Raw genomic sequence first — 10,144 nt, 5'->3', positions numbered from 1 at the left:
CTGTGAAATCAATAAAAGCAAAAATTAGCAATTTCTTAATGTAATAAGTTAATGAAAAAATAGAGACATTAAAATTGGGGTTTCACTACCGATGCTGCTCTGTAGTGATAGTGGAAATTGAAATCCCAATTAATAGGTTGGGAAGAGCAATGGACATTGAATGAGCAAAAGCATCGCTCAAATCGTCGGTCCCAATTAAGAGGCTGGGAAGAGCAACGACATTGAAAGTTGGATTGGCAGTAGAGATGGTCGGATTCCAACTCCATTACAGTCGAAGATTAGAGCGTAAAGAGAGGTTGAAGATGTAGAGATAGAGTGAGAATGGTGATTTCGTATCTGATTAGAGGACTTTCTGAATCGAAATAGGGACATTGTAACTAAGCAAATCCTCTAATCCTTCTTGAATAACAAAAAAACACAGTAGCAACTATAAAATCGGACTTACGATTAAATGAATTGAAAAGAAATGTGGGAGAGAAACTCAGATGTAGAAGAAACTCTAGAAATTTACCAAAGACCCAATTAATAGAAAATAGAGTAATGGGAGAATGAAACAACTAGAGACAAAGGGGGTAATAGAGTGTGGATGTACGTGGGATGCCACAGTTTGTGGAATTTATACTTCACTAAACTACATCGTTTTTTAACAGATTTTATAGGAAAATAAAATGACAATTGTGTCTCTAAGTTTCAATTGAAATCAAAAGGACATAACATCAGTTTTTAAGATTGAAAATGAGTGAACATTGAACAATTAATTTTTGGTTCGGTTTTTATTTTGAAATTTTATATATAAATTTTTTATAGTTTATCGGATTTTTCGGTTCTTCGGGTACCCTTTAAGTGGATCTTCTTCCAATTAAAACTTTCTACATACGTTTGGACTCAAATTCGAGATCAAACTTAAGTGACTTGAAGCTCTTAACCATTCAAGCCAACCTTAATTGGTTAAATTTTAGGGATAAGGTACTAAAATAGGTCTATGGTTTTCGGAGAAGTATCAATTTAGGCTCCACATACAAAATAGTATCAATATAGGCTTAACGTTTAAGAATGGGTACCAATTTATGCCTCCATAACGGAACATGACACATCATTCATATTACTACGTTAGGTTCTATCAATTGTACGTGGAAAGATAAAGGCCCTGTTTGGTAAAGAGCGTTTTGGGATAAAAAGAGCGGTTTTGACCAACTTTAGATGTTTGACCACTGAAACCGCTAATTGGAGTGTTTGGTGAAGAGAGGTTTGGGAGAGAGTTTTGGGATGAAAACACTAATTTAGAAAAAGCTCTTAAAATGAGTTTTTTCAATTAGCGTTTTGCAATATTAAAATTAATGGACTTCTTTAACCCTAATAGATAGACTCTCTTCTCCTGCGCCAAAATTAATGCCCTTATTCGTCTTTTTGCACAAACCGCTATTATCAATCAGCTAATTTTTACCAAACAGGTCTACACAAACAGCTAATCAAATCAGCTAATGTAATCAGCTAACAGCTAACAACTAATTCCCAAACAGGGTCAAAACAAAACTTAACGGAGTAATATGAATGACGTGTCAAGTTCCGTTATGTTTCGTTATCGAGACCTAAATTGGTACAATTTTTTTAAACGTTAAACTTATATTGGTGTTATTTTATACTTGAAGTCTAAATTGATACTTCCCCAACAACCACAAACTTATTTTGTTACCTTATCCTAAATGTTATATATGCATTAATAGTAATACAAAAAATTCAAGTAATATTATGATAAAAAAAATAACATTGAAATATAGAAATATAAATATGAAGTTAGTTTAAGTGCAAATATACTATTTAAAACTGACCAGAAACATGAATGTTCTAAAAAGAATAGTTATTGGCAAATGAACAATCAATTTAAGAACTAATAATAAAAGCTTTGAAATATAAAAATATTATACATGATATTCTAAAAGGTAAATAATTTGTTAGTCCCACATTTTTTACCTAACACATTGTTTAGTCTCCGTATTTTAAAAAACATACTATAAAGTCTTTATCTTTTATCAATATTAACCCTTTGGTCAATTTGTCTATTTTTTACAGTTATATTTGATATAAATAGACAGACAAAAAATAAAAAAGTAACATGATCATTTTGTATTGTACTATAGCTGTTCTAAAAGCTAAGACATCTTCGATTAAAAATCTAAAAAAAAAACAAAAGGACCAAAAGGTTAATATTAAAAAAACATAAGGATCTTATAATGTGTTTTTCAAAATAAAGAGACTAAATAGTGTGTTATATAAAAAGGTAGGGATTAGTAAATTATTTATCCAATTATAAAATTGTTAAAGTTAAATATAATTGTCACATCTATAAAAATTTAGTGACCAAATTATAAAACATATGGCAAAATATTAAATCATCACAAGAATAATAAAAATGACGTTAATGACGTTGGTTAATCGTTATTTTTCATGATTATATTATGAAGAATAAAAATTATCATAAAAAACATTATATTCTATTAAAACATAAAAATGTGATCAGTTAATATTATTTTTATGACCATTTACATATTATCATAAATATATTAAATTAAATAAAAAATGTGTACATACAGTCACATACAATAAATAAATGAAAACAACTATTTTTGTTACATTTTTCAAATTATTTTATGATCTACTACTTTCCTCGTTAACATATTGTCTCTCATGATGAAAAAATAATCGTCATTTATTAAAATTATTTATTAAATAAATATTTTTTTTTTCAATTTTAAACTATTAAAAATTTTCCGTAAATATTAAACTGATCATGATTCATAAATTGTCATAATAATATAAAAACACATGACGATATTTAAATACTATTACAAAAGATAATAATATATAATAAAATCTAATTCGTTACCGTTTGTTCGAATTAAGTTATCACGAATACAAAGTGTCACGAAAAAGTATTTCTAACCATAACGATAATTTCGTCACCAGTTATTATTATTTCATTACGAAAAATATTTCCATCCGAATTTATTCTACTAAATTTTGCCTCCAAAACTATATGTTACGATTTTTTGCTTATTGTCATAAAATGTATTTAATAGTGACGAACTAGTAAATCATTGGAGACATAGTTAAAAATTGTCACGAAACAAATACAAACAATGACAAAATGAAAAATTTGTTATGGTTAAATGATTATTAGTGACGAAATTATGTTCGTAGAAAAAAATATCGTCATAAAATGTGATATTTCTTGTAGTGTAATGATTGACGATTATACTATAAATAATGATTGGAGTGAAAAATTATAGATATAAGTATTATTATTATGATGAAGTCAGATTATATGCTGATTCGAATTATTTGAAGTTTAAGAAAAATATAATATCATTCCTATTAGCGGTTCAAAAGTGATATTTTTGAAGTCTGCGTAGAACTTGGAGATAGGTGAAATATATTTGATATATATGCAATTGATGGAATCAATTGTGATTAAAGTGAGATTTGGTGTATGTTAGGAAAATACGAATATAAAGTGTATCATATCATATAAAATTGAATATATGATATTTGAAGTTTTATTGTGGATTTATTGGTGATGAAATTGACTAGGTTGAAGTTTAGAGTTATTAAGAGTTATATTTAAATGATTGTTACAGTGATGTGGATATGGATAAATGATGAAATTAATGGAGGGGGTCCTATAATGATTATGAGGAATCTTGATAATTAGAAATAACTTCACGAGCTTGGAGATTATTTGAGGAAGAAAATTTAAATTAGAGAATGTGAATTTCGAGGACGAAATTTCTTAAGGTGGGGAGAATTGTCACGTCCGTGTCTAAATTTCTAAAATTTATACCTTGATAGTAATATATATGATAATTATTAGATGTGTGATTTTTATTTGGTGTTATGGGAAAAATTTGGAGTTAATTTGATTGTTTCAAGTATAAATTAAAAGTTTAGAATAATTTTTAAAAGATTATAGAAAGATGGAGGATCAAACGTGATATTAACCAAAGTTTTCTCAAATATTCCAGTAGATAATCAATGATCACCATCCTTATCTATTTTGATTTCCTTTTCTTTTCTTTATTATTCCTTTTAGATTTATCAGTTTTCTCTGAACCGTTTCTCCACCGTTTCTTTGATTTACGGAGATTCGACCGTTCGAATCACTCGAAATTTCAAACATAGCATCCTTATGCATAGATCTAAGTCCTAACCAAAGAGTTTTTGAGTTTTGGAAGTGTTTGGCGGGGAAACGTCTTAGACAGAATTTAGCGGCTTACCGATCGAGTGTATTTTCTACAATTAGTAGCCAAGGTAAGTAACTATCAACTATATTTTGAGTTTTATGTATACAGGTATATATATATATATATATAAGCAAATAATTTTCAGAAATTGATATTTTAAGGTTATACAGGAATTTTGTAAATTGGGGTTTTTCACGATTTTGCTTTTTATTGTGAAATTATGGTTCAAATGAAGCTATTGACTATGCTTCTATGTGAATTTCAGATTTTACTTGATTATGTTGATTTAAGGCTTAATTTGATTGATTTACATATATACATATATGTTTTTGGTTTCAATATATATCTATATTGAACAAAATGAATTTGATGATTTATTACGAATTATGATACAAAAGGGCTAATTGTAGCCAAATGATTTATGGTTATGAAATAGTTTGGAATTTGATTGTGAAAGGATATTTGAGCACATTATGATTTTATGATTTTATATCCATTGAGAGTTATCCGGATCGGTGGTTTTATATTTGAAGACCATGTTCAGTGAGGGACATGACCTGTGTACACAGTCTTAAGACCTATTGGGTATGGCAGCGAAGTGTTGGGTAAGACCATATGGGATAGGCAATGTTAAGAGACGTCTCGATTATATATGTGGTTATTGATTGATACTTAAGGGGAGAAACTCGAGGATGGATACAATGTTTTAAGTTCATTTGGATTACGTTTTCGGTTATGATTGATTTTGATATAAGGTTTTACATTTGATTGAATACGATTTGGTTTGATAAAACATTTCTTTGATTATGAATTGGTTTGATAAAATTATATGAACTTTGGTTTTGAGTATATTTTATAAGGTTTTAATTAAATCCCTTCCTAAAGGTATATATGTAGCTATGTTAAGTAAAGTTAGTTTTTATGGTTGATAGTTTCTTACTGAGATTTTTGTCTCACCTTTTTAAATGTTTTAATGTTTTTAGGTGAGAAAGTACATGATAGAGAGAAGGTTACCGACAGATTAGGCGAGGTTTGGAAGTTGGCTGCTTATTGTTAGAATTATGGTTAGAACTTCGGTATTACAATTGTAATAAAATGATATTTGGATAAATTGGAGACTCCTAAGTATTGATTATGATCTTTCTATTTCACGCCCGATGCCGATTGAGGTCGTTTAGGGTTAGGTGTGACAATACAGAGCCTTTTTGAGCTTATAAACGTGGTTTGGGAATTTAGGATCCTCAAACCCCGGAGGCTGATTAACATAAACTTCATCGTTTATAACTCCATTAAGGAATGCACTCTTAACATCCATTTGAAACAGTTTAAAGTTCATATAGCTTGCATATGCACATAAAATTCTAATAGCCTCTAGCCTTTCCACTGGGGCAAAGGTCTCACCGTAGTCAATACCTTCTTGTTGACTATAGCCCTGAGCTACAAGTCTTGCTTTGTTTCTGACCACGTTTCCTTGTTCATCCAGCTTGTTGCGGAAGACGCATCTTGTTCCTATGGTCTTCTGGCTTCTTGGTTTTGGCACTAGATCCCATACTTCATTTCGTCTGAACTGATCAAGTTATTCTTGCATTGCATTCATCCAGAATTCATCATACTCAGCTTCAGCGAAATTCTTTGGTTCCTGGATTGAGACGAATGCTACGTTGCTGAGGTATCTCCTGAGTTGATTCCTCATCATCAGGGTGTTCTCAGCGGCATCAAGAATGGCACTCTCTGAGTGACCTCTTGGTATCCTGATCTCCTTTGGTAGATTGATGTCTTGTGCTTGTGTGTTTCAACAATCTCTGCAGGTGTAGTTTGGTCAGTGAAAGTAATTTGAGTTTCACTTTTACCTTTGGTCAGCCCTTGAGGCAATGACTCAGCGGCTGTTTCTTGGTCAGCGGAAGTTGAGTGTGGATCATCCTCAGTCAGCTGCATGTCTCTTCCTGCAGGGTTAGTTTCATCGAACTCAACGTGTACTGACTCTACTAAGACCTGAGTTCGTTTATTGAAAACTCTGTATGCTTTGCTGTTTGTTGAGTAGCCTAAAAAGATAGCTTCATCAGCTTTTGAGTCGAACTTAGCTAGGCTGTCTTTGGTATTCAAGATAAAACATTTACAACCAAAGGCACGAAAGTATCCAATGTTGGGCTTTCGTCCTTTCCAAAGTTCATAGGGGGTCTTCTTTAATATAGGTCTAACTAGAGCCCTATTAAGAATGTAGCACGCTGTGTTAACAGCTTCTCCCCAAAAGTACTTTGGAAGCCTATGCTCACTCAGAATTGTCCTGGCTATTTTAACCAAGGTTCTGTTTTTCCTTTTAACAACCCCATTTTGTTGAGGCGTTCTAGGAGCAGAAAAATTATGGTCAATGCCGTTGGTTTCACAGAATTCAACAAACCGTTGGTTCTTGAATTCTCCACCATTATCACTTCGGATGTGAGCTAACTTAAGGTCTTTGTCATTTTCAAGTTTTCTTACCAAATTTGAAAACGTCTCAAATGTTTCATCCTTGCTACTCAGCAAGATGATCCAAGTGTACCGAGAAAAGTCATCTACAATGACCAAGGAAAATCTTCTTCCACCCAAGCTCAGCGGCTGGACTGGACCGAAGAGATCCAAGTGTAGTAACTCTAATGGACGCTTAGTTGAGACAATGTTTTTACTATGAAAAGATTGTTTGGTTTGTTTTCCAGCTTGGCAAGCGTGGCATAATTGATCTTTTTCAAACTTAAGTTCTGGCAGTCCCTCAACCAATTGCTTTCTTGCTAATTTGGCCAGGAGGTCCATGCTTACATGACCAAGTCTCATGTGCCATAGCCAGGAATTTTCTTCCTTTGACACTAAGCATACAGTTTTTGAAAACTTCTTTTCTAAGTTCAGCATAAAGACATTATCAATACGAGGGGCAGTTAAGATTAACTCATTTGTTTTACCCTCGAATATTTTACATCCAGTGTCATCAAATATAACTTTTCTCCCATTGTCACATAGCTGAGCTACGCTGAGTAAGTTATATTTGAGTCCGCTGACTAGGGAGACTGACTCAATAGTAGGATTACCACCAATGGTTCGCGACCCTACTATCTTACCCTTCTTGTTGTCTCCAAAACTTACACTTCCTCCTCGTTTACGCACAAACGTGATGAACTGAGTTTCATCACCAGTCATATGCCTCGAGCATGCACTGTCAATGTACCACATCTTTGACTTCTCAACACACCTCAGGCTTACCTGCAATATAGCTAGTTGCTTTTAGGTACCCAATTCTTTTTGGGTCCTTGCTTGTTAGGTTCAACAGGTAAAGCATCATATTTCATTTTATGACGACATACTTGGACAGTATGTCCATTCTTTCCACAAAAGTCACAGCTGACCTTCCGTTTAGGATGTCTCACTGACTGATCAGCAACCCAGTGCTGAGCGTGCCAGCACACCTTTATGGTGTGTCCTTTCTTCCCACAGAAGTCACACTGGACATTCCACTGAGGATTCCATCTCTGCTGACTAGTACTACGATACTCAGTGTTCAGAGGAATATTTCTTTTATTCGAAACCTTAAGTTGGTTCTGAATTGATGTGACATCCTTTCTCAGTTTCTTAGAATCTGATTGGACCTCAGAGACAAACTTTTGTATAATTTCTACATTACTATGCAAAATTGAGGTGTCTTGGAGAATATATCGAAGGTCACTCAGTTTGACCTCCTTAACCTCGTCACATCGCCTGCTGAGTGCTCTAACCTTTTTATTACACTTTTTGACAAGTGTGTAGAGGTCACTCAGGGCATTAACCATTTCATTTCTGAGCAAGGGTAGTGATAATACCTCAGTTGAGTGTTCCTCATCGTCAGATGCAATGGAGGGGCCAGCGTGCTCAGAAACACATGGCTCAGCAAGTTTGTCAGCCATGAAACAAATCTTTGCTGACTCAGTGGCATCAGCTTCTGATGAAGAAGACTCATCACTGTCGCTCCAAGTTGCCACCATTGCCTTCTTGTTGTTCTTTCTTTCTTTCCTCATCGTGGGACAGCTTGACTTGATATGGCCAGTTTAATGATATTCAAAGCATGTAATGGGCTTTGAGTTGTCCTTCTTGTACTTGCTGTCGCTGGACTCAGCTTTGTACTTATCAAACTTCTTGTAAGGCTTCTTAGAATATTTGTCATTCTTTCTGAACAGCCTTTTCATCTTTCTAGTGAACATAGCCATTTCTTCATCGTCTGTTGAGCTCCCATCAGTGGAGTCAGCTTTCATGACAAGAGACTTTTGCTTCTTGTCTTCAGACTTTTCCTTCACCTCGAAGTTCTTCATTGACATCTCGTGGGTCAGCAGTGAGCCAATAAGTTCATCATACTTGTAGGTGGTTAAGTCTTCAGCTTCCTCAACAGTAGTTTTCTTTGCTTGCCAGCTTTTAGGAAGACTCCTAAGAATCTTCTTGACTTGTTCTTCCTCAGTGAAGATCTTTCCAAGTCTCTTGAGCTCGTTGATTATGTTTGTGAACCTTGCGTTCATGTCAGAGATTCCTTCATCATCATTCATTTCAAACAGCTCGTACAGCCTCATGTGCTGGTTGACCTTGGATTCCTTCACCTTGTTGGTTCCTTCATAGGTGACCTCCAGCTTCTTCCAAATCTCCTGCGCTGACTCACAACCTGAAATCTTGTTGTATTCTGCAGCATCTAAAGCACAGTGAAGCATGTTTATAGCCGAAGCATGATTTTGTAGCTTCTTGAGATCATCCTCTGTCCATCTAGTCTCAGCTTTGACAACTGTTTGGCCATCAATAGTTTCAACAGGAACAAATGGGCCTTGGACTATAGATAGCCATGCACTCATATTTGTTGTCTGAATGAAATTTTTCATTCTATTCTTCCAAAAGGTATAGTTAGACCCGAAGAATAGAGGAGGCCGAATTATGGACAGACCCTCAGGTAAAATCTGAGTTGTCAGATTTCCTGGGAGAAACCGAGTGTTGTTCTCAGCCATAGTGGGGATCAGCTCAAGGTAGTTAGACCTTGCACAGTGAGCTTTTAAGCTCTGATACCACTTGTTGGTCCCTTATAATGTGAGAAGTTAGTTCCAAGGGGGGGATAGGAACTATTTAAAATTTTGTCCGTTAAGGCTGACTTCTTTTCTTATGAAAAGGTTTACACAGCGTCACTAAGTAGTTTCAAGACACAAGCTTAGTCAACTTGTGAATAAGTCTGCTTCTTTACTTGAGTCAGGAAATAGCACTTAGAGTCTATTCCTGAACTCAGCTTCTTAGTAAACTTAATTCAGCGTGAGTTCTTTACTTAGTCAGTTTTATAGCAAGCAATATATATTAAAGGAGTTTAAGGGTTAGAAAGATATTACTCAGCAGATTTATCCTGGTTCGGCCTCTCCGCCTACGTCCAGTCCCCGGAACTCGTTCCGAGCTTTTTCAATTCTCTACTGAGCTCTTTAAAGGTAAAGCACGAAACCTTTTACAAATAGAAGCTGAGTATAACAAGAGTACCTTCCTCTATACCTCTACTCACTCCTATATCTACCGCTGAGTACTATAACCGAGTACTCAGCCTCTCCTTTCTATTCTTCTAGAAATGATAAAGTGTTTATCCTAAACAACGATTGCTAAGACACTTTAGATGATTGAAATCGCTCTAGACTTTTACACAAAGATTAAGAATTGGTGTAAGGTATTTGCTTTGCTTTTCTCACAGAAACTTCAAGTATGAATTTGGTCAGCGTTTCGACTAATTGAAGATCTGCATCGATTGAAGCAAATGGATGGCCTTTATATAGTGACACTTGAGGCACCTGGTTATTTCGAATTTCGAAATAACCGTTGGAGGGAAACGGCTTCCTGTCGTTGTCACTCTGGGCGTTCTCAGCGTCGTTGGCCAATAGGATTCTTGCATCTTTTGT

This window comes from Euphorbia lathyris, chromosome 1 (genome assembly GCF_963576675.1).
Source record: "Euphorbia lathyris chromosome 1, ddEupLath1.1, whole genome shotgun sequence".
Lineage (NCBI taxonomy): Eukaryota > Viridiplantae > Streptophyta > Magnoliopsida > Malpighiales > Euphorbiaceae > Euphorbia > Euphorbia lathyris.
This window is presented reverse-complemented; position numbering follows the sequence as displayed.